Here is a 24435-nt window from a genome sequence, read left to right as displayed (position 1 = left end):
GCTCCTTAAAAACAGGGTGGCTGATTAACTTTTTTTAAAGAACTGACTGTGTATGGTTTGGGTTTTTGTCCCCCTCCCTCTTTGCCACCTCTGGACTGTCTGGCTTAGGGATGACTCTTTTCTAGCTGAGGGTCAGAGGTCTGTCATGCTTTCTGCTCCACTCCCTCTGTTTTTTCTTATCAGCCACCCTGGCTGCTCCCTGGTGACAGCTTTGCAGAAGTTGCTGCACATGCCTTGTTTAAATGGGCCTACTCTGTTGGTGAGTGCCAAAGATAGGGACTGGTGGTGAAAGAAGAAACCTTTTACCTTCTGGTCACTGATTCAGATTTATCTCAGGGTATGGCTACACTATGAGGAGAAAGCTCTCCTGCTGATAAAACACTTCCACCCCCCACAAGTGGCACTGTTCACACTGACAGGTTTCAGAGTAACAGCCGTGTTAGTCTGTATTCGCAAAAAGAAAAGGAGTACTTGTGGCACCTTAGAGACTAACCAATTTATTTGAGCATAAGCTTTCGTGAGCTAGAGCTCACTTCATCGGATGCATACTGTGGAAACTGCAGAAGACATTATATACACAGAGACCATGAAACAATACCTCCTCCCACCCCACTCTCCTGCTGATAATAGCTTATCTAAAGTGATCACTCTCCTTACAATGTGCATGATAATCAAGTTGGGCCATTTCCAGCACAAATCCAGGTTTTCTCACCCCCCACCCCCATACACATACAAACTCACTCTCCTGCTGGTAATAGTTCATCCAAAGTGACCACTCTCCCTACAATGTGCATGATAATCAAGGTGGGCCATTTCCAGCACAAATCCAGGTTTTCTCACCCCCCGCCCCCATACACATACAAACTCACTCTCCTGCTGGTAATAGCTCATCCAAACTGACCACTCTCCTTACAATGTGTATGATAATCAAGGTGCATTTCCAGCATAAATCCAAGTTTAACCAGAACGTCGGGGGGGGGGGGGTAGGAAAAAACAAGGGGAAATAGGCTACCTTGCATAATGACTTAGCCACTCCCAGTCTCTATTTAAGCCTAAATTAATAATATCCAATTTGCAAATGAATTCCAATTCAGCAGTTTCTCGCTGGGGTCTGGATTTGAAGTTTTTTTGTTTTAAGATAGCGACCTTCATGTCTGTAATTGCGTGACCAGAGAGATTGAAGTGTTCTCCGACTGGTTTATGAATGTTATAATTCTTGACATCTGATTTGTGTCCATTTATTCTTTTACGAAGAGACTGTCCAGTTTGACCAATGTACATGGCTTTTCGTCGGTAAAACTTTTGTCATTCGGGGGTGTGTATGTGTGTTTTTTTTTTAACACCCCTGAACGACAAAAGTTTTGTTGACGAAGTGCCAATGTAGACAAAGCTTTAGGTTGGTAGGAAGTTCTGATACAGCTATTCAGTGGTCTGTATGAAATATCTTGACAGTCCCAGTGCAGTTCCTACGGTGGGGAGAAAGGTTAATGGCATATCAGAACACCAGCCCAATTGACCCTCTTATCAGTCTCAGCAGAACAGACGTTAACATCGTTGCATAAGCATTTAATACTGTACTAACCAGTCTTCCCAGGATGGGTGAGGTGCCAGTTGATGGGGTAGTGTGAGGAAACTTGCATTGTCTGTATTTGTAGTGCTGCCAGAATAATATTCATTGATTCATTTGACATATGAAACATTTTCGAACAAATATCATGTGAATAGATATTATTTACTTTTAAACAGTTTGCTCTTGAGACCATGTTGATATTTAGGAGCATGTAACATAACTCCCATTTCCAGTGTTAATGTCATCCGGTGTCGGTCTGTCTTTTGAGAGACTGAGCTGCGGATATTTAAAATCATTTCGCCCCCAACTTTTTAGTGAATTTATTGCTGATTTTTTTTAAGAGTGAATAGACATGATCATCCTACTCATCTTCACTTGTTACAAAGGGCAGGAGTTCTCAGCCCTTTTTCTTTCTGAGCCCCCCCGACATGCTATAAAAATTCCACAGCCCGCCTGTGCCACAACAACTGTTTTTCTGCCGATCTAGTAGATTAAAAGCCATGGCCAGCGTTAGAGGGTAGCAAGCAAGGCAACTGGGGGCCCTGTGAAGTTAAGTTGTTCAGGCTTCAGCTTTCAGCCCCAGGCAGTGGGACTGGGGCGTTGGGTTTTTGTCCTGAGCTTCAGGGAGTCTAACGCTGGCCCTGCTCTCTGGTTTATTTTGGTGGACCCCCAGAAACCTCTGGCCCTGCTCTCTGGTTTATTTTGGTGGACCCCCCGGAAACCTGCTCGTGGCCCTGCAGGGTTGTCAGGTGTCCGGTTTTTGACCAGAACGCCTGGTTGAAAAGGGACCTTGGCAGCTCCGGTCAGCCCAGCTGATATTCATATAGTTTAAAGCAGGAAAACTTTCTAGCATAGAGAAGCCCACAAACAGCCTGGCTTGAAATGCTAATACTCCAAGGCCCCTATCCAACAAAGCACTTAGTCATGTATAAGACTTGAAGCGTGATCACTCGCCTGATTTCAATGGGACTTCCTACATGCTTCAAATTATGTATGATGATCTTTACTGGGACCTGATCCAAAGCCCATTTAAGTTAATAGGAATCTTTCCCTTGACTTCAGCAGGCTTTGGATCAACGCCCAACAGATTTTTCTTAGGAATATTCCTGTCTTCTAGGCTGGGGAATCTCTATATAGGGTTGTGGATGCCACATGGAAATCTATTTCTGTAGCTTTTGTGTGCCATGGAAGCTATGTGTGGTTTGGGGTTGGGGAGAGGAAGGGGAAAAGTATATTTTTTATTTTTTGGTGAACACAAACTTTAGTTGAGAACCAGAAAAGGATAGAAAAATACACTGAAAAATGTAACTGAAGATAATCTTTTCAGTATTGAGGCAGAACTGTACTAGGCATACATAGTTCTAGGTATAGACATAAAAATGGAAGGTAGAATAAATACTTTATATTGAACTCTTGGAGAGGTCCGATATACTTTAGACTAAAAAAAAAAAAAGTGGTGAGGCTGGGAGACTCTGAGCTACTTAAACCTGCTTGAAGAATTTTTCTTTTTTTCCATCCCCTGATTAAAGGATGCAGCCCTACAATTTGGACTGCAATAGCAGGAGCTGGAAAGCTACAATTTATAAATGAGGTCAAATTCTAATTTCAGTGTTTATTTGCATTGTAGTGTTGATCTAATAAGCCAAAAATGTGTTTCATGAGCCAGAGGACTGCATGCAGGCATGCAAGTTATACACACAGACTTCTTTCCAGAGCTTTTCATAATGTGGAAGCCAGACAGTTTTTATTCTTGCTGACTCATGCCCTATTTTCTAATTTTCCATCAGTGTATCAAATTCAGGCAAAAATCCAGCAATTTATAAATTAAAATTGGTGTAAATTAATTGTTAAACATCGCTCATGACTCATCAGGCAGCTGTGGGGGGAAAATATAATTCCTGCATTGTGTTCCTCCTGTTGAAGATGTTGTGTGATGCTAATTAAGGGGAAGTCACAGTCTGAAATCTTGAGCAGTACTCATGCTGAGGGAATTTTGTAGTTGGCTTGTGTGTAGAGAAGCATATTGTTGCCATTGTGACAGCAATAGAATGGGACTCAAAGGAAAACAAAGCAATTGGGAAAAAGATTAAATTAAGAAATGCAGCAAAATAAAGCATTTGAAAACAATGTGATTGGGGGGAAGAAAAATAAGTGAGGGTAGGCAAAAAGGGAAGAGAGCAAAGTAAAGAACAGTAAATGAAACTGAGGAACAAAAAAATAAATAAGCAGAATACCACAAAAGCAGAGAATAGTAATTATAAATTTTGTCATCTCCCTGAAAACTTCAGCGGAAACACTTTGCTGAGACTGAGAGTAATTTTGTCAAAAGCATACATTTTCTATACATCTTTTTCCATTTCTGACTCAGAGGTACATTTGCTTGAAAATAGGATCAGGTCTACAAGAGCTCATCTGTTCTTGCTGTCTGGTTGCCTCTTGAAGTCATAGTGCCAAATTCAGAAGTGACTCTATCTTGCACGTTCTCCCTGCCCTGTCTTACGCTGCTTTAGCATTGCAGACTTGCTTACTGACATGCAAATTGCTGGGTCCCTGTCACCTCTGAAGTTAGCTCACTGAGTCAAAGCTAATTTAGTGCCTTGCATAATGACAGGTTTCAGAGTAGCAGCCATGTTAGTCTGTATCTGCAAAAAGAAAAGGAGGACTTGTGGCACCTTGGAGACTAACAAATTTATTTGAGCATAAGCTTTCGTGAGCTCACGAAAGCTTATGCTCAAATAAATTTGTTAGTCTCTAAGGTGCCACAAGTCCTCCTTTTCTTAAGGCTAATTTAATTTGCTTCCAAGGAGCCAGAAGAGAGAAGATGTACAGTAGTAAGAAAAGCAGCTAGCAAGAGGGTATAAGTAGGTGAGAGTTCAAATAGGCCACTCCTTTAACCTACATCACCTTCTTGACTACATGGCATGTGAATTACATAAACTCAGATTCTCTTCTACTGTCAGCATACCAATGTGTAGATTTTATCACCTCCCTCATCCCCTCTGAATTTGGCCTACAGTGTCCTGTTTCAAACATCAGTTGATCTGGGAATGATTTACTTAGTATATTTTCATATAAAGTCACTTTTATAAAAGCTGCATTAGCCAATGTATATTTCCGTGTGTTAAATATGGCTCAAGTTTATTCAATATAGCAATCACTGTTGCTGCGTGGAAGTATTAATATCAGTAGGCGTCTGAAAAAAAATCATATTAAAATCACTACAACCAATGCAATAGTTCACCGGCTCAACCTTTATCTCATGTATAATACCCACTTAATTTCCTGTAATATGCTTAGCAGAACCTTTGATCTCCTAGATTGGCTGTTGAATTGTGTAATGGAAACTACTTCTAGAAACAAACTTTTTCTTGATCATACCACAATTTTACCTTACTTGATATCTGGGTAATTGAAATTCTTCATGATCAGTATGAAGGCATTTTTGTAGGTCTCTGTTCCCATGTACGTGTGTAGACAAACATTCCGAAGCCGAATGTCTAACTTGCTTTGTGAACTTAACTCATTTACTCTGAAGTTCCTTTCTTTGGCAGGTTCTTAAAATTATTGCATGTCCAGGCTGGCCATCTCTCATAGAATATGACATTGCTTGTCCTTTCTTTTCATATGTTATCCTCCCATATCTATATCTCTATCAACTTTGCTATGTTTAACTTAATTGATTATTCTTAATTAAACACAATCCTGGTATTTTAATATCAAGTCACTTACTGTTCCTGAGATATGCCTTTCCGAACGTTAAGAAAGCAAATATATTTAAGCAAAGAATTGCTTAAATGTTATCAGTTTTTCAATTAAATCACTTCTTTTTAATCCTGAAAGATTCATTTATCTAATTTTTACCTACCTTTGGTTGCTCATTTTTTCTTTATTTGTAGTAATCCAATTTTTATAATTAGGGCCCTAACAAATTCACTGTCTATTTTAGTCAATGTCAGAGTCATAGGATTTTAAAAATAGTAAATTTTATTATTTCAGCTATTTAAATCTGAAATTCCACAGTGTTGTAATTGTAGGGATCCTGACCCAAAAAGGAGTGGTGGAGGGGTCGCAAGGCTATTGTGTGTGTGTTTGGCTGTCGTTGGGAGGGGGAACTGTGTTACTGCAACCCTCACTTCTGCACTGCTGCTGGTGGAGGAGCTGCCTTCAGAGCTGGGCAGCTGGACAGCGGTGGCTGCTGGTTGGTGCTAGTGGGGTGCTGCCTTCAGAGCTGGGCACTTGGGCAACAGCTGCCACGCTCTGGCCGCTCAGCTCTGAAGGCAGCGCAGAAGTAAGGGTGTCAATACTGCGACCCCCTAAAATAACCTTGTGACCCCCCTGCAACTCCGTTTTGGATCAGGACCCCCAGTTTGAGAAATGCTGGTCTCCTCCATGAAATCTGTAGAGTATAAGGTAAAAGCATACAAAAGACCAGATTTCACTGAGAGCAGACCAGATTTCACGGCCCATGATGCTTTTTTTCATATTGATGAATTTGGTAGGGCCCTATATAATATATAATGTAGATCAAAGGTTCTCAAACTTCATTGCACTGCGACCCCCTTCTGACAACAAAAATTACTACATGACTCCAGGAGAGGGGACTGAAGCCTGAGCCTGCCCGAGCCACACTGCCCCAGGCAGGGAGGCTAAAGCCCAAGGGCTTCAGCCCCGGGAAGGAGGCCTGTAACCTGAGCCCCACTGCCCAGGGCTGAAATGGAGTCGCGACCCACTTTGGGGTCCCAACCCGCAGTTTGAGAAACACTGATTTCGATGATAAATTCTATAGGGCAGGGACTGTGTTTACCTGTGTGTGTTTGTAGGCTGCATAGCATAATGGGGTCCCAGTCCTGAATGGGACCCTGGGTTGCTACTGCATTACAAAACAGTAGTAATACTTCCGCACGTGAGACGTGTCCTACCTACCACTGACATTGCACTTCAAGATTCAATATGGGTAAGCATTCACCTAATGAACTTTTAACATAAGTACAGTATGTATTTGGTACTGGTTACAGGTCTGAATAATTGTAGAACATTTTTTGATTTACACGAGAGGGCAGAGAACACATTCTATTGCAAATAGAAAGAAAAATTTTAAGACTTGGAATACACAGCTAGGAATTCAAATATATGGTCTCATTTATGACCCCTTCCACTCTTTCGTTAGTGGTGTATTATAGATGTCAAGTATTTGATCTATTGGTGTGTTACAAAAGCTAAAAATAGCAAAAATATAATGCAGAAATGTACTTCCTTTATAAAGAATTGGAATCGCATTTCATTGTTTCTTTTGTGTTAAGCCTTAGCTCATTTTCAGTCAAGAGGGTTAGAAACAATGGCACAAAATATTTCATTCTCATCCATATAGTCCATGTGTCCCCCAAAAAATAAAAGTTTAAAAGCTTAGAGATTTCCAGCAGAATTGTCAAGTCCTGTATCATGCCACAAACCACACAAACTGCCTGTTCTTTGAACTTGGAAAATTCCAAGATTACAAAATAGCTCTCCATCAGACTTTTTTCTCTGGAGAATTGATGTCAAATAGCAACTAAACAGAAAACACACAGAAGATTAACAGTTCTTGGGTTTCCTGCAGAAATCAATGTATTATTTCATTGTATGTTCAGTTATCGGATACAAGATGAAAAACACAATTGTATAAGAATGCTTGTAAAATTATAGTAACAATCAATTTGTAAGCATATAGAGGACAATAGCATAGTAAGTAACAGCCAGTATGAATTTTGTCAATAACAAATCATGCCAAACCACAACCTAATTTCCTTCTTTGACAAGGTTACTGGCCCAAGAAATGGGGTGGGGGAGGGAAGCTGTAGACACGATATATCTTGATTTTAGTGATGGTTTTGATACAGTGCCACAATACATTCTCATAGTCAAATGAAGGGAATGTGGTCTAGATGAAATTCCTATGAGATGAGTGCAAAAGTGGTTGAAAGAGTAGTTATTAATAGTTCGCTGTCAAACTGGGAGGATGTATCTAGTGAGGTCCTACAGGGGTCTGTTCTGTATCTAGTACTATTCAATGTTTTCATTAATGACTTGGATAATGAAGGGAAAAATGTGCTTATAAAATGGGAGGCGTTGTGTGCACTTGAAAGAACAGGATTGGAATTCAAAATGACCTTGACAAATTGGAGTATTGGTCTGAAATCAATAAGATGAAATTCAGTAAAGACAAGTGCAAAGTACTGCATCTTGGACGGAAAAATCAAATGCACAACTACAAAAGGGGGAATAACTCTGGGGGTGGTAGTACTACTGAAAAGGAGCTGAGGGCTGTAATAGAACACAAATTGAATCTGAGTCAACATTGGGATTCAGTTATGAAAAAGGTCAATATCATTCTGTTGTATGTTAACAGGAGTATCGTACGTAAGATGTAGGAGGTAATTGTTCTCACTACTCGGCGCTAGTGAAGCCTCAGCTGGAATATTGTGTCCAGTTTTGTGCACCACATCTTCCTTAAAGGGTGAACAAATTGGAGAGATTCCATAGGGGAGAAACCAAAATGATGTAAGGTTTAGAAAACCTGATCATGAGAAAAGGTTAAAAAAAACTGGGCATGTGTAGTCTAGAGCAAAGAAGACTTGGGGAGGGGGGGCCTGGTAAATCTTTAATTTTTTTAAGGGCTGGTATAAAGAGGGTGATAATCAATTGCTCTCCATATCTACTGAAGGTAGAACAAGAAATAATTGGCGTAATCTTCAGCAAGGGAGATTTAGCTTAGATATTAGGAAAAACTTTCTAACTATAAGGATAGTTAAGCTCTGGAATATGCTTCCAAGGAAGGTTGTGGAATCTCCATCATTGGAGGTTTTTAAAAACAGGTTGGACAAATGCCAAACTAGGATGTCTTAAGTGTATTTTGTCCTGCCTCGGTGAAGGGGGCTGGACTAGATCACCCCTCGAGATCCCTTCCAGCCCTACATTTCTATGATTCTATAAAGCAGCCATACATGTTCATTATCAAATATATATATACACAGACTGTTTATCCATGCCATCTTGAAGAGAACCTCAGACAATGATATTGGGGACTCAGAAGTTGTCTTTCTCATGAGATCATGCTGAAACAATGGTCCAACATAGTATAGGAAGTACTGTGCTGTTACAGCTTTTGACTTCTGGATGATGAATAAACCGGGGTCTTAACAGCCTTTAGTTAGCAAAGATTTCATGGTACCGTTTGGAAGAGTAACGGTATTAGGCCTATTGTTCACTGGACTGCTACCATTAATCATAGAAGTTAGAAATAGAATATGAATTTGGTAATGCAGTCCATCTCCCTGGCAATACAGGATCGTTCTTTACTGTTCATTCATGTTTAATTTCGTCTTCCATTTATATCCAGAGAGAGAAGTTTGTTTGGATCGCAGTTACTTGGAGCATGGGCATACCTGCAGAAAATTCCCTTCCAGAACTGGGTAAATAGTAAGATTTTATGCTTCTCTGGAAATTCCAAAAAAATTGAAAAACAAAGAAAATAAAAAAAATTTTTGGATTGAACCAAAAATATGTTTTTCAATGTTTTCGGCAAATCAGAAAGTGGGAAAAGGTTTAGGCTGAAGGAAACATTTTGTTTCGTGCAAAACGAAGTATTTCATTTTCATTTCAAACTTTTTTTTGTTTTAAAATTTTGTTTTTGTTTTAAAATTACTTTTAGTAACTCTGTCTTGAAATTTCCTTAAGTTTATTTCAAATTGAAACAGTTGATTTTGAAAATGTTGGGAGGAAATATTTCAACTGTTTTGGCATTTTTTAAGGGTTTGTTCTGAATGAAACAAGTTGGTAAAATTCACATGAATTCAAGATATTTAGGGCCTGCATTTTTACGTGGGGAGGGGGGGAAAGATTTGGTAAAATTTTTTTGCCCAACTCCCCTCCCCGCATAATTTTTCCCAGCTGTAGTTCCCCCCCATTGCAGTTTTTGTAATATTTTCCCTTAATTTTTTTCTGAACCATGTGACTGAGAGAGGCTTGTGAAGTGACTGTCTGAAACAGGCAGATGATAAGCCTAACAGAGTGTGTCTGGCCATCACTGAGGAAAATGACTGCCTCTCTTGCCATTAGCTGGCCAACTAAGAGCTAAATGGCTTCTCTCTGACTATGCTTCCAATTCTGCTTGGATGCATTGCATGAGGACACCATAGTATCACCATGTCGAATGGTTTCAGCCTTTCCAAATTATGTAGTGCTCTGTTTCCAATATGCTGATGAAATGGTGCAGCCTCTCTTCAGTTTGCTAGAAGCAGTGGAGAGTGAACAGAATCTGTTCACACTCCTTTCCAGGCTTCTTGCTGTTCATAGGCCCAGTGCAGCATTCATGTTTATCTCCACTCCAAGAGAATCTGTGATGTTTTGGATTCTTCGGGATGTGGATGTAAAATGATAGCGACATTTCCCATTAGAAATCATAACCTGAATTTTAAACAAACTCAACAATGAACTGTCATCAGATCAGAGAGGCTCAGGTATGTCAGAAATGTCTGAGCTGTAATTTTCTCCAGTTTCTCATAGCTTAATCTACTTCGCAGAATATGTCCCCCCCCCCCCCCCCCAAAGAATATCTTACCCACAGTTTGGCTAGAAATTACGTAGTGATTTTAAAGTGAAAGCTGTGATCTTCCTTTGGCTTGTGTTCTTGGGCTTAGTTCGAGAAAGACAAGAATGTGTTGAGACTTTCTTTAAGTGCCCTTGAATTTCTTTGCAATGGCCGGAATCCTCTCCTCATCCTCGGTCACTTTAAAATATGATAAGCCTTTTGCAGACAGCCCTGCTTCCTTTCGAGGAGATGCTCTGGTATAAGGAATCTTGTGCTTGTTCCAAACGTAGCACATTACAAATGCATTAACTCAGGACACCGTTAAGTCATCTGTCTCTCCTCCCTCTAGAATGCCAAATAGTCTCATGATTTTCGTCCAAATCGGAATCCCAAGGCTTTCTAATTGATTTTTTAGTTCTCTGTTGTCTTACTGCAGCCATCTGTGTTGGACAAGTGTAACATTTTGTCCTATTCTCATTCAATATAGACATCTGAACTATTCCTTCAGCCTTGATTTTGTTGAAATGGCTTTCATTAGTTTGCCCCCCACCCACACCCAGTGCTGCACAGCATGTAGAGGAGAAAAAAATGTGGAAAAGCTGCAGCCCATGGACCAGAAGGGCAGTTATGCAGGATGCTCCCTCCCTTGTGACCTGGCCATAAACCTCTTTGCTAAAGATTTGTGGTCCCTGATTGGCATGGGAATGTGTGAGGGAACAGGCATTCTAAACAATATTCAGATTTAGTCGTCTTGTATACTGGCTAAAACCTATGTAAAATTAAAGGATACGTCCATTCTGCTGAGATCAGCATTAGCTTTCCCCATCCTTCTTTTGAGGGACTAGAGCAGCAGTTCTCAATTTGTGGCTCAGGACCTCAAAGTGGGTCGCAACCCCATTTTAATGGGGTTGCCAGGGCTGTCCTAGACTTGCTAGGGCTTGGGGCTGAAGCCTGCCTGGGGCTGAAGCCAAAGCCCAAGGGCTTCAGTCCTGGGTGGTGTGGCTCAGGTTACAGGCCCTCTTCCTGGGGCTGAAGCCCTTGGGCTTCAGCTTTGCCCCCCACAACACCCGGGGTAGTGAAGCTTGGGCTTTGCCCCTTCCTCCCCCGGCAGGTGTGCTCAGGCTTCGGTCCCCCCTCCTGGGGTCGTGTAGTAATTTTTGTTGTCGGTGGGGGTGGGGGGTCAGTGCAATGAAGTTTGAGAACTCATGGACTAGAGAATGCAGGTGCTGGCAGGATGCTGATTGTACCAGAGATAAAAGCCAGCTATGCTGTTCTTTCTTGGACTGGAAGGGAATGCTGAGGGAGAGACCTTCTGATCACCACTCCAGGAATTCCTGGACTATATGGAAAAATTAGATCTTGACACCAGCCAGTGTGCAAAGCTTCTAGTGTTGTGTATTAGTGTCCCTAATTCTAGGGGGCTTTCAAGTTAGTGTTCCTTTGCTATGTCTCCTATGTGTGAAAATAATAATCTGAGCAACAGTATAGCTAGCTGTCTGTTCAGAGCAGTGGTTGTGCACTGACCAGGATCAGAGGTAGTATTAATCTCTGTCAGAATCGCTTTGAATGCTTCTTTTGTTCTCCCAGTCTGTACCCTGAGCCGCTAAGATATCTGAACAATATGGCAATTCAGCTTTTGCACCAGTTGACTTAGCTTTTAGCTTCTTCATGGGCCTTTTTTGTACGTTAAAAGATAACATTCAACAGTTGTGTCCCATCAGAACTTATTTGCGATTTATTAAAGACAGCAAATGTCAAATAAGAGCACAAAAGAGCAGTCTGCTTTCCAAGTACAAACTCTCTAACCCCCATATTAAAAAATATATAAATAAGGCATCTGTGGCTACTGAATACTAGACAAAGCTGGAATTCTGAACTGCTGAAAAGAAGGCAAAACATACTAATTTGTATGTAAATTTAAAATATTGTCGGGGAGCCTCCTTTTTCATTACCACAATGCACAGTGCGTGAAAGACTCTGGCAAATGAGATATTTATAAGGCACAGTATTCTGAATGATTTAGAGAGATGTTACTATTGTGTGTCATATAATGTTAATTTGTATTAAAAAGTGGGTAACGTACATGGCTAAATCCTTTCTAAGGGTCACGTACTAGTCTTTTTTAAAATGGAGAACATCTGATATCAAGGGGAGTTGGCACATGTGGCTGCCGGAAAGTAAATGACACTTTCTGTGCTGTATATGAGAAACAATTTATTGCCAGACTGAGGTGGCAGCCACACACTAAGGTACTTCCCTATGCTCAGTGTGTTTACTTCCTAACTACAGGCCTTATTCATTAAGAAATAACGGGAATATTTTCATACATATTTTGCATTCTTGATACAGAGAAGGCCTGTAATGAGTCTCCCTCATGGAAATTTCATATGTGAGTTGTTCAACAATGTGGCATGACACACTGACTGAGCTCATCAGACATAGTGTGTCTGGCCATCACTGAGGAAAATGACTGCCTCTCTTGCCATCAGCTGGGCAGCTAAGAGCTAAATGGCTTCTCTCTGACTATGCTTCCAATTCTGCTTGGATGCATTGCATGAAGGGAAATTGTGTGTATCCGTTATTGAGCATGTATCCTTTTGTTTTAGCCCTTGCCTGTTGGTGTATTGTCATTTTGCTTTTGCATTCATTACAGAATATGCAAACTACAATATTCTTCTTTAAAAACTTTAAACTTTTCCAGAATGAGGCTTTCAATAATTAGGAAGGCAGAAAACCCAGAAGCGCATAAGTCCGTTCCTGTTTCTCTTTTTGGTTTTGCCACCTTTTTTTCCATCTTTTGGAGGTAAAGAATCAGTTCTTGTTTCCTTGTGTGACCTATTCTTTAATTTCAATATCCTTGAGATTGCAGTGTGTGCTGGTTCTCAAGTTTAAATAAAATGATTTATTGACAGATGGCAGAACGAGGAGTAATGGTCTCAAGTTGCAGTGGGGGAGGTTTAAGTTGGATATTAGGAAAAACTTTTTCACTAGGAGGGTGGTGAAACACTGGAATGCATTACCTCGGGAGGTGGTGGAATCTCCTTCCTTAGAAGTTTTCAAGGTCAGGCTTGACAAAGCCCTGTCTGGGATGATTAAGCTGGGGATTGGTCCTGCTTTGAGCAGGGGGTTGGACTAGATGACCTCCTGAGGTCCCTTCCAACCCTGATATTCTATGATTCGGATGGTGCTTGTGGTAGTCTGCTCCTTTGTCACTATAATCATGGGATTTACAGCAGCATGATGACACTATAGTGAAGTCAACACCATTAAGTCATCCTGTCGGGAAAAAGCAGCCATTTATAGTTCAAACAGTGAAAAAGCTATGGGAAATAGATCTTTTCTTAAAGTCACAGCTAAACACTGCGGTTCTTCAGGCCCATAGATAGAGCTGGCCTTTTCCCTTTCTAGAGTTTTCCCGCAGACTCAGGGTTGCCCAGGAAATATTTTAGTTTTACTTTCCCAATTGCTGCTTTTGGACTATTGTCAGAGCTGCTTCCCTCGAGCCCCTAGGAATGGTGTCGGAGAGGGAGGGCTACACAGAGTTAAATATGTGGTTCATATTGGTATCTATTTGTACAGCACAAGAAAGTTGTTGCTTTCAGGCTTTATAACCAATATGAAGAGTTACATTTTAAATTAGATAATGGTCTTTTCAGTCACTTTTTAGCAATGAAAATGAATATCCACATCATTGTAATGGAAATAAACACCATAAATCACAAGCAGTTAATTGATCACATTTCACATTTGAGATGAAAGGGAATTGGATAAGTCAGACCTTAGTAATGGGATACCAGAGCCTTTCACTCTGGGGCACTGGTTTAAGTACAGCTCAGGTCAGGAGTGACTGAAAATCATTAGTGTGGTGTATGCAGCACTAAACACTGTGGTGGCTGTGCAGTTACTTCACTTCTAAGGTCTGGAACATATTTTGTGGCAGCAGTTGGAGCTGGAGCTGAATTGGAGACTGAACCCAAGAACTGAGTGAAGCTGGTTGTGGCTTGTAAATAAGGACCCACTTACTAGGCTAAGTGGATTCATGTTTCTTCTTCTGATTCAGTTAAATGGCTAGATAGTTCTTCCCCTCCCACTTCTGCCCCTTCCATATCCACACACGGAGAGGATCATCTATGCGCAGATCTGCCCTTGTCCAGGCAGGATTGGGCTGAGCTCCCTTATCTAGAGCCAGTGGAATCCTCTGCATTGGTCCAGGAACTGTATGGGTGAGGGGGCAGGGGCAGAAGGGGATATAAATCATTCCCTCCTCACCCCCCGTGAATGGAGAAGAGACTAAGCCCCCAGATAGTTTGTGTGTATACCCTCACCACAAGGGCTCCTCTGGGGCTTTTGCAGTTGGGAGAGTCAAGTCCCTGGTAGTGGAACTCCAGGGGAACCACCCCACCAGAGAAATGTGGGTAGGAGTGCCACCAGGACCCAGCATTGGTGTGGGAGCACAGAGTCTTTGCGCAAAAATCCCTGGCCTCCCTTAGATCCCCTAGGATCCACCAGGTTTGGGAATAGATACTTTGGCACTTTCCTGGGAGAGGCAAAACCTACCCTCCACTCTGGACTTGTATAATTTGGGAAAAACTCTGTGGGGAAAATCCTTGCAGAGATTTTCTCCCCAAGTCACTTTCCACAGCTTCTAACATGAGAAGAAACCGTGACTCCACGAGTTACTGTAATAAATTAAAGCAGCGCTGGTTGAAAAATGTGGGGAAAAAAAATTTACAATAAAATAGATAAATAAAATTTGAAATTGTTTTTGTTTGGGAGCATTCAGAATGAACCCATTCTACATTTTTTTTATCAAAAATGTTATCAATAGGCGATCACATTTTTTGTTGACCAAAAATCAATATATTTCTATGACAAGACCTTTTAATAAAAATTTCCCTATAAATAATAAGCATGACATTTTCCCAGAAAAAAAATCAACAGTTTTTTTCCCCAATAAAATTTGTTTAGAAAAGGCTGTTTTTAATGGAAAAACTTTCATTCAAAAATTTCACATAGTTCTGTTAAAGAAAATATTTGGATGATTGAATTTGGTGGCAGGTTGTATGAGCTCAGTACTTAATGGATAGGTCATAAAAACACTTACGATTTATGCCCTTGTTGGCAGTCAGGAAAGAGTATAAGGACTGAACGGGCATGGAGATTGATCTGAAAGAAAGTCCCCCTAAAGCAAGACTAAAACTCATTGGCAAGGTGGTGTGAAGAACTTCTGACACTTCTCCAGGTAGTCTAGGCTTCATATATTTATGGTCTTGAAGACTTTTTTCATTAGACAATTAGATGTTTCTCAGGAAAATTTACTTTGGGTTGTGAAACCGACATGGTTGAAATACTGGCTTCACAGCAAGATTCCTGAAAAGAATTAACATCTGAATCACTTGAGGCTCTGCTCATAAGACAGAGGCTTATTTATATAATCAAAAATGCATGATTTCACAAGGCTTTGGAGAGGCCGAAGATTGTAGTTTTGATTCACAAAAAAAAAAATTCAAGCTATCAGTATTCATGTGCTGGCTTGCTGGCACAAATAAGGATAAATCCATATAAAGGCAGAAGAAAAGATTTGAGGGCAATGCATATTTTCCTTTCAAAGTCTGACCAAATAGTAGGGGTCAGAGGGGCAGAATCCTTACTGCCCTGATTGTGGGTAAGGTTGGGGCACCTTCACAGCTGGGCTGTAGCTAGAAGTTTGGACGTCTTCCTTAAAGATATGCTCTAGGTCAATTAGAAGTACTGGGTAAAAGTCTACAGCAACTACATATCCCACAGAAGTCCATGGGTAATGCAGGTGCTTGATAGCTTTGACAATCTGGACTTTTTTGTTTTTGTTTTTTGCTTTCCAGTGAACTTAAAAAGAACATGAGGGTGTCTCCTTTAGCATGCATAACAAGGTTGAGATAGTATGGGCTCCAGTCCCACAAGGAGCTCTGTGCAGATTAATTGCTGTATCCATGCAGATCTCATTGTAAAATTGGGACTACAGCTGTTACAGTATCCGGATTCTTTGAAACTGAAAAAGAGAGAATTTGTGCTTCAGTGTTTTATTAGCACTATGAGATAAGCGCACTGCATTACTCTTCTATAAACTATCTTAAAATAAAATCTTTTTTTCCAGACTTTAAAATATTATTTTCATGCAGGTATGTAACAAGGCAGTGAAAATATGATTTTAATATAGAAAATGTAGGTGCTATATCTCATTCACCTTTCTCTCAACAGCTACAGTATTTACAGTTTAACTTCATAGACACATTAAGCATGTTGACACAGTATTTTGGAAAGCATTTATGAAGACTTGGAGAATTCTTGTGGTGAAAAGAGGAAGAAAATTGAGATATTTAATTTAATATTTTAAAATATTGTTAGTTTCAGCTTCCCTATATAGAGTGATGGAAATGTAGGGCTGGAAGGGATGCTAGTTTTGTCAAAAGGTCATTTTGAATTCTAATCTCCTCCTCCAAAGTGCTTGCAACTCCTCCCTTCTAAAAATTTTTATGCAATATTTTCCACTCCATTATCCAAGTCATTAATGAAAATATCGAATAATACCTTGGTCTGAAGTTTTTACCAAATTTCCCAGAAAAAATGTGCCCTGGTACAAGATACAATGTGCAAAATATCAAGCATAGTTTCTTTTGGGAGAAGGTTGGGGAGGGAGTGAACACTGGATTTACATTGGATGGCTACCTTCATCCTTAACTACGGAATGAATACCACCACTTCATAAAAGGAAGAATTAATATTACACAAAGAGCTAAACAGAATGGGGGCACTTGCAGGTGCGGGACATGGTGCAGGCATGATTGACAGCAGATGGTATGTGAGAGGAAAAGTAGAAGGGAAATATTAGTGAGTAGGGAAACAGGGAGCAGAAGTGAGATGCTAATGGGGGATGGGAAAAAGGGAGTTCAAGGTGACAGGAAACAAGCCAGAATGGAGATGGCAGAAAATGGGCAGCTGAAAGCCAGCGGAGAGGCAGGGGTTGGGGGATGAACAGAGCTGGCAGCAAGAGGGAGCCTGAAACACACTGGGCAGCAGAAGGGGCATCCTGGAAACAGTTTAGAGGGTAGGAAAGAAGCCCGAAGGGGAAAAGGGTGACAGCGCTTGGAAAGAGATGAGAGAGACTGAGAGCATACAAGGGAAAGAGAAGGGAAACACAGCTGGCAGCTGGTGGAGGTGGAACTGGCAGAAGAGAGGGACTGAAAGGGATAGAAACTCATTAGTCAGGGAGGGGACAAGGGAGAAGAGCAGAAAAGGCAAGTGCTAACTAGTGGTGGATTGGAAGAAGAAAAGAGTCACTAGAGGAATTCTGCTACACAAGTAGGCAAATGAGGCATGCTAGTTTTGCCAGTTTTTTCAGTTGTATCTTAAGTATGATATTGGGCATCTTTCTTGTGGGCCCAGCTCCTGGCATCAAATACTTACATGGATGTCTCATCTTTCATTTTAATCTCCATTCCACCCTCCCCCAAATTTTTAGTCCTCATGATTGCAGAGTAAAGCTTGAAAACATGACACGTGGACCCGAGAGTAGAGCTGGCTGAAAAAAAATTGATTAAAGTTTCCTGTTGGAAAATGAGATTTTGCTGAAAATGAAACCTTTCAAAATGGTAGCAATTTCTATGAAAATTTGTTTTGATTTTTCCCCTCTCATTTTGGAAAAAAAATTCAGTTAAAAATGTTTTGAAAAAATAAATGTTTCAAAACAATTTTCTTATTGAAATTTTAGATTATGTATTTTTAGATGGTATATTTCATGACCTGTAAGTGCATAACATGACTTGGCATGACATGGCATATGTCAGCAGTAGCAGTGCGCATGGCATGGTATGCACTACAACTACTAACATGTCAAATCTGCAATGTGTGCGATTGGTGCCAATCTGAATTTATTTTGAAATAATGTCCAGGTAAAGAAATCTTACCATTAGGGAAACTTCAGCTTTACAGAGGTACCTTCCAAAACCAAGAATAAATCCAAATCAATGTGAATGATCCAAAATTTGGATTTTAGTTGGTGTAGAGACAGTGAAAATTTCCTAAATTTTAGGAACAGAATTTTAGTAAGTTTGTTGACATAAGAAAGTCTGTGAAAGTACATTTCTGATTTTACCAGTAATCTGAGTAGGCCAATGCCCCTGATCTCATTAACAGTGAGCAATGAAAGAGAAACTAGCTGTCCTAAAGATTTAAGGGCTCAAATGGAAGATTTAATAGCTCCTCTTTCTCGGCCTATGATTACTAGCAAAAATTAACAGCCTACAGTCTTAAATTGTCAGCCTGGTGCAATCTCTTAAATCAGTTTGGATGCTTCATTAGTGTACTGTAGATCAAAACCCAATCTTTTGTTTGCAATTCTAGAGAAACATAAATAGAAGCACACACATTCTTTTCTTACAACCAAGCAATAGGATGCTGTAAAGCAGACCAATAAAACCATGGCATTTTGTAACCTAAAACCTTGGCTTAGGAATCAATATTGTTCAAAAGCAATTTCATTTCATCTCTAGGGCTTCCTGAAGCCTTTATGAGAAACATGATGAGCCTTTTTACCTCATAGATGCAATATAAAGTAGAGATGGACCATTAAAGAAAAAAAAAGGGTTCTGTGACACTAAAAGGTTCAGGGATTATATCCTCTTTCGAGGAGTCTGCTTGTTATACAGAAGTATTTGTTATATAGGGTAATGGGTGTGTTAACGTTGAATCCAAATGCTCCTTTAGCAATAATGCCTCCTTCTAGAACTGGTTGGGAAATCTTGATGAAACTGAAAAAGTTTAAATTGAAAAAATTCTTCAAAAATGTTCCGACTATCAAATCTCCCTGTCCCCCTGCCCCCAAATAAAACTAAACTTTTTTTGGGGGGGAAAGTGGGGGGGGGGGGGGGGAGAGAAGTCTTCCATTTAGTCAAAAAGCCATTTTACATTCAATTCCAATGGAAATGTTTTTAACCAGCTTTACTTTTTAAAAACACCTTTTGTGGCCAGGATTCTAATTTTTTTGTGCATTTCACTGGGATTCTTAATATCTCTTTCACTCAGTGAGAGATATTTTATTGACTGAGTATTTTGATTCACTGAATAAATAGAACATCTAGCACAGGGGTTGGCAACCTTTCAGAAGTGGTGTGCTGAGTCTTCATTTATTCACTTTAAGGTTTCACGTGCTGGTAATACATTTTAATGTTTTTTAGAAGGTGTCTCTCTATAAAAGTCTATATATTATATGACTAAACTATTGTTGTATTGTAAAATAAGGTTTTCAAAATGTTTAAGAAGCTTCATTTAAAATTAAATAAAAATGTTGATCTTATGCCTCTGGCCCACTCAGCCTACTGCTGGTCTGGGGTTCCGTTCACCTAGGCCGGCAGCAGGCTGAGCGGGGCCTGTGGCCGGGGCCCTGGCTGGCGAGGAGCTGGCAGCCAGAACCCCAGACTGGCAGCCGGCTGTGTGGGGCTGGCGGCCAGGACCCCAGACCGGCAGTGGGCTGAGCAGTTCAGCCCGCTGCTGCTGCTCAGGGGTTCCATCTGCTGGCTCCTGCCAGCTGGGATCCCGGCTGCTGGACCCGCTCAGCCCGCTGCTGGTCTGGGGTCCCGGCCCTGCCCACATAGAATGGGTACCTACCTTCTCCCTGGTTCTGGCCCATTCTCTTCCTCTCTCTCTGCACTGAGCTGAGGGTGGGAGTGTACTGAGCACAGGGCTGGGGGTGCAGGAGCGGGCTGGGGGTTGGGGTGTAGGGTCTGGCCAGGAGCTGGAATGAGGGAGGGGGCTCAGGGTTGGGGCAGGAGGTTTGGGTGTGGAGAGCTTACCTGGGCAGCTCCCATTTGGTGGGAGGGGTGCAGGTGGGAATGTGTGGGGGGGTGCAGGAGCTCCCATTTGGTGCTCAGGGTGGGGGTGGGAATGTGGGGAGTGCAAGAGTCAGGATGTGGGGGGTGCATGGGGTGTGGGGGGCTGGGTATTTGGGGGGGTGCAAGAGTCAGGGCAGAGGGCTGGGGACCTGTGAGGGGGGTGCAGGTGTCAGGGCATGGGGTGTGGGGGGCCTGGGTATGTGTGGGGGTGCCAGAGTCAGGACTGGGGTTGTGGGGGGGGGTGAAGGAGTCAAGCAGAGGGCTGGGTGTGTATGAGGGGAGTACAGGGCTCAGGGCAGAGGGCTGGGTGTGTATGAGGGGAGTACAGGGCTCAGGGCAGAGGGCTGGGTGTGTGTGCGGGGCAGCAGGGCTTAGGGCAGAGGGCTGGGTGTGTGTGAGGGGGGAGTCAGGGCAGCAGGCTAGCAGTGTAGGCTGGGGTCATGGGGTGCTCATGGGAGGGGGCTGGAGGGGGTATGCCCCGCTTCCACCCCCCCCTTCTCCAAGGCCCTGCTTCTTCTCTGCCTCCGCCAGGAGCAGGGAGCATGCTGACCCCACTCCTCCCCCATCCCCTCACAAGGGCCATCAGCTGATCGGCCGGCAGGGAGGGACCCAGCACACTGCGGGAAGAGGCAGGGGAGCCAGCAGGATCAAGCTTCTGCCCCCTCCCCCATGCCCACGGGAGGCAGAGAAGAGCGGGCTGGGCAGGGCAGGATTTTTAATCTCACGCTGCTGCTGCCCTGGCAGGCAGCAGCATGCCATTAAAAATGGGCTTGCGTGCTGTAGGTTACCGACCCCTGATCTAGCATACAAAGGGATTTTCTTTTTTAAAAGTGAATGTTATGAATATATTGTATCCTTTGTAGAAAAAAGTTATGAAATACAGAACTAGAACTGAATAATCATTGCATTCATGGCTCTCTTTGTGATTAAACCCATTGAGACTGATTTTCGATTGATGTGAACCCAGCAGCAAAATGAGGATAGACGTGCATGGAATTAAGCAGCAGGACCCAGCTTTTACTAAACTTTAGCACAGGAGAGGTGTACCTGCGCATACTCTCCTATACCAGGTATTTAATTGGTTCCAGTGCTCCTTACCATATAACCTGTAACTCGGGGTAGGCTCTCCTCAGTCTAACCCCCAGGACTCATAGAATAGAATATCATAGAATATTATCAGGGTTGGAAGGGACCTCAGGAGGTCATCTAGTCCAACCCCCTGCTCAAAGCAGGACCAATCCCCAATTTTTGCCCCAGATCCCTAAATGGCCCCCTCAAGGATTGAACTTACAACCCTGGGTTTAGCAGGCCAATGCTCAAACCACTGAGCTATCCCTCCCCCTATTCATCTCCCCCTCAGCTCTCTCTGAGTCCTAGCACCCTCCCGTCTCACATGGTTCCAAAGCCTAAATGTCTGCAGTTTTATAGCACCACAGCCGGTGTCCTGTGAGACTGACTCAACTGCCATGGGCCTGCTGCAGGTGTTTTATTGCAGTGTAGGCATACCCAGAGGTTGCAGAAATTTGGGGACCTCAGCCCACAAAGTCTCACCAAATCCCAGGTTTTTTACCTCTGGGAACTGTCCATTTTATCCTTTTAACACACTGGAAACCGGCCACAAGTTGCAATGAATTAATAGCTCAACCCAAGAACATCAAATAGGTCGTAAGTGCATTCCTATATTACCCACTGTGGCTTGAAGGTGCTGCAAGGAAGGTGAAATAACTCCCTGGTCCTTGACAATTGGTCTATGCTAGAAAAAATTCCTTCCTGACACCCAAATGGGTGATTGGCTAGAGGAGATCCCCTGCATCTGTCAGTTCGGGTTCCTATTCCTAGTTCATGGTGAGTCGGGTGGAGTTGCTGGAATGGAACCAAAAGAGGCTCCTCATGGCCCTCACTCCAGGCTAAATCCTGTCAACTGTGGAATACTGGCCAATCGGTACCCTTCTCTCCCTACCCCCCAGCTGGCCAATGGATGCTAGACATTTCCAGTGGGGAGGAATTACCTGGTATCCCTCACTGACTGTCCCTCTTCACCACCAGCTCCATCAAGTTCCCCCACTTTTTGAGGCAGGTGGGAGGCATATTTGCTGAGCATTAACAGTTCTCATTGACTTCAAATGCAGTTTTGAGTGTTCAACATACATGGGACTGGTAGCGCCACCTATTATAAAGGGTTCCCAATATTAATTACCTTTTCAATTACTTATAACTTTGCAAAGCGTTAACTGTTCAAGCTGAAATTATCTATGCAGGGTGTCTGCATCAAGTGGATCTTTTTGGAAATTTTTAGCTAAAACAGTTCACCCATTTGTGAGAATAAGGTGAGGGAAAAATACTTTGAGGCAGAGTCCTATGCAGAAAATAGTATGTAATCATGTAATTTAAAGACTGTACGGTAATTAGAGTTGAGTGGATAATTGATTTGTTGTTGTTGTTCAGTGGCTGAACTGAAAATTTGAAAAAAAAATTCTTTGCTTTTAGGTTGAGTGAAACATTTTGTTCAACCTGAAAGAATGTTTTATTTCAAGAATGTTTAATCTTTTATTATAAAATTGCAGTAAAATTCAAAACAAAGGCATGCCTAATAAAAAAAAAATCAAAATGTTTCATTAAAAAAAATCTAAAAGGAACATTTCAGATTTTTTTTTGACTGAAGCAGTTTATCAAATTTGATCCACATCCACAAATTGTTTTGGTTAGCCCAAATCACCATTTTTCAGCCAAAAACCTGTGCACAAAAAATGTCACCCCACTCTAACCATAATGCATACACACAAGGGTGCCAAATAAAGGTTGCACAGGCAACCTTAATTCTGGTGTTGCCTAATTGTTAAGTACTTGACTTTGCTACGTCAGTAACGTTCTTTTAACTTGGTTTTTGTGTGTAATTATAGATTTATTACATGAATAATAGATGTGTTGCAATTCATAATACAGGTATAGTAATCAGAGCTACAGTACAATTCCAATTCTTTATACTTGTAATTACCACTACTTGAAGCTTAACTTAATACCTGAATTACTTATTGTAGGTTTAGAATATTGGTAATTAATTACATGGTATTTATACTGTGAGTACTCTGCGGTTACACTTTTTGATAATGTCATTATATCAAAATTGTATAATTGGAAGTTTAACCTCATGGCTGAATTACCAGATTTCGAAGTAAAGTCTTTTTTCTATTCTAGATAAAGAAAAGAAAAGAGTGTTAAGATAGAATTAATGTTGAGAGTTCATATCAGCAAATTAAGGATAACAAAATTTACCAAGCTGTTGTAATTATCCCGAAACAATCATTACTCATGAAATTCAGAGTTAAGGTTTAAAAATCCTAAACATATTAAGGAAATGCATCATTAAGGCATCCTGTGGTGCCTTAACACTGTCTTAGTGATGCCATAAGGAAAGAATATCTAATATAGTGCCAGCTAGTGGATAGGAGACTTCTGTGCTATTCTCAGCTTTGCCACTGAGTTACTGCGTGGCCTTGAGCAAGCAAGTGGCCTTCAGCCCAGATCCTCAGCATTGCAATACCTAACCCCTCAGCAGCCTTCCACCTAGTGGAATCCTCGGCCCACGCTGGGCACCCAAGCTCCCTATACAATATGCTGAAGAGTGGGGTGAGGAGAGATGCTGGAAGATAAGATGCTCAGTCATTCAAGCAGCTGACCTGGTGTGCCTGCCTTGCAAGTCATAGATAGGAACCTCCCTCCTCTCAGGATGTTCAGCTGCAAACCCTCTCCTGGAGTTAAGGTGCCTTGGTAGCCTATGCACTGACAGCTGAAATTGTCTCCTGGTCAATACCTGACACTCATCCTACTTTTCCCTCTGCCCCTGGCTGTCTTCTGGGCAGGTTCTGTGCTGTCACCCTGCCATACCCCCAACTATCAGTGTCCTCCTGCTATGGGGTCTGACAGATATCAGGATTTAGGCATGCTCAGATACAGGTTTGGGCTCCATTGCTGAAAGATGTCACCCCCCTCCCCTCCCGTCCCCAGTTTGAATTGCACTTCAAAGCCTCTGGGACTTCAGCAAGGGCTCAAAGCTGCTTGGTAGCTGTGCATCAGCATCAGGGCTTAGGCCTAGGCTTGTCAACTTTCTACTCGCACAAAACCGAACACCCCTGTCTGCCCCCTTCCACGCCCCTTTTCCAAGGTCCCACCCTTGCTCACTCTATTCCCCCATCCCTCTCTTGCTCGCTGTACCCACCCTCTCTCACTCGCTCATTTTTAACTGGCTGGGGCAGGGGTTTGGGATGCGGGGTGTGTGTGTGAGGGATTTGGGGTGCAGGAGGGGGCTCTGGGCTGGGGCAGGGGGTTGGGGTGTGGGGGGGCATGATGGCTCTGGCTGGGGGTGAGGACTCTGGAATGGGGATGAGGGGTTAGGGGGTGGAAGAGGGTGCTCTGGACTGGGACCGCAGGGTTCA

General features: G+C 42.1%; 1 protein-coding gene across 5 annotated transcripts in view; it reads left to right on the top strand.

Moving 5' to 3' along the window:
• The window catches only part of CDK14 (cyclin dependent kinase 14), a 503511-nt gene that overhangs the window by 191910 nt on the left and 287166 nt on the right, over positions 1-24435 (top strand). The gene's annotated exons all lie outside the window — the stretch shown is intronic.

Source organism: Caretta caretta, chromosome 2 (genome assembly GCF_965140235.1).
Source record: "Caretta caretta isolate rCarCar2 chromosome 2, rCarCar1.hap1, whole genome shotgun sequence".
Taxonomy (NCBI): domain Eukaryota; kingdom Metazoa; phylum Chordata; order Testudines; family Cheloniidae; genus Caretta; species Caretta caretta.
This window is presented reverse-complemented; position numbering and strand designations above follow the sequence as displayed.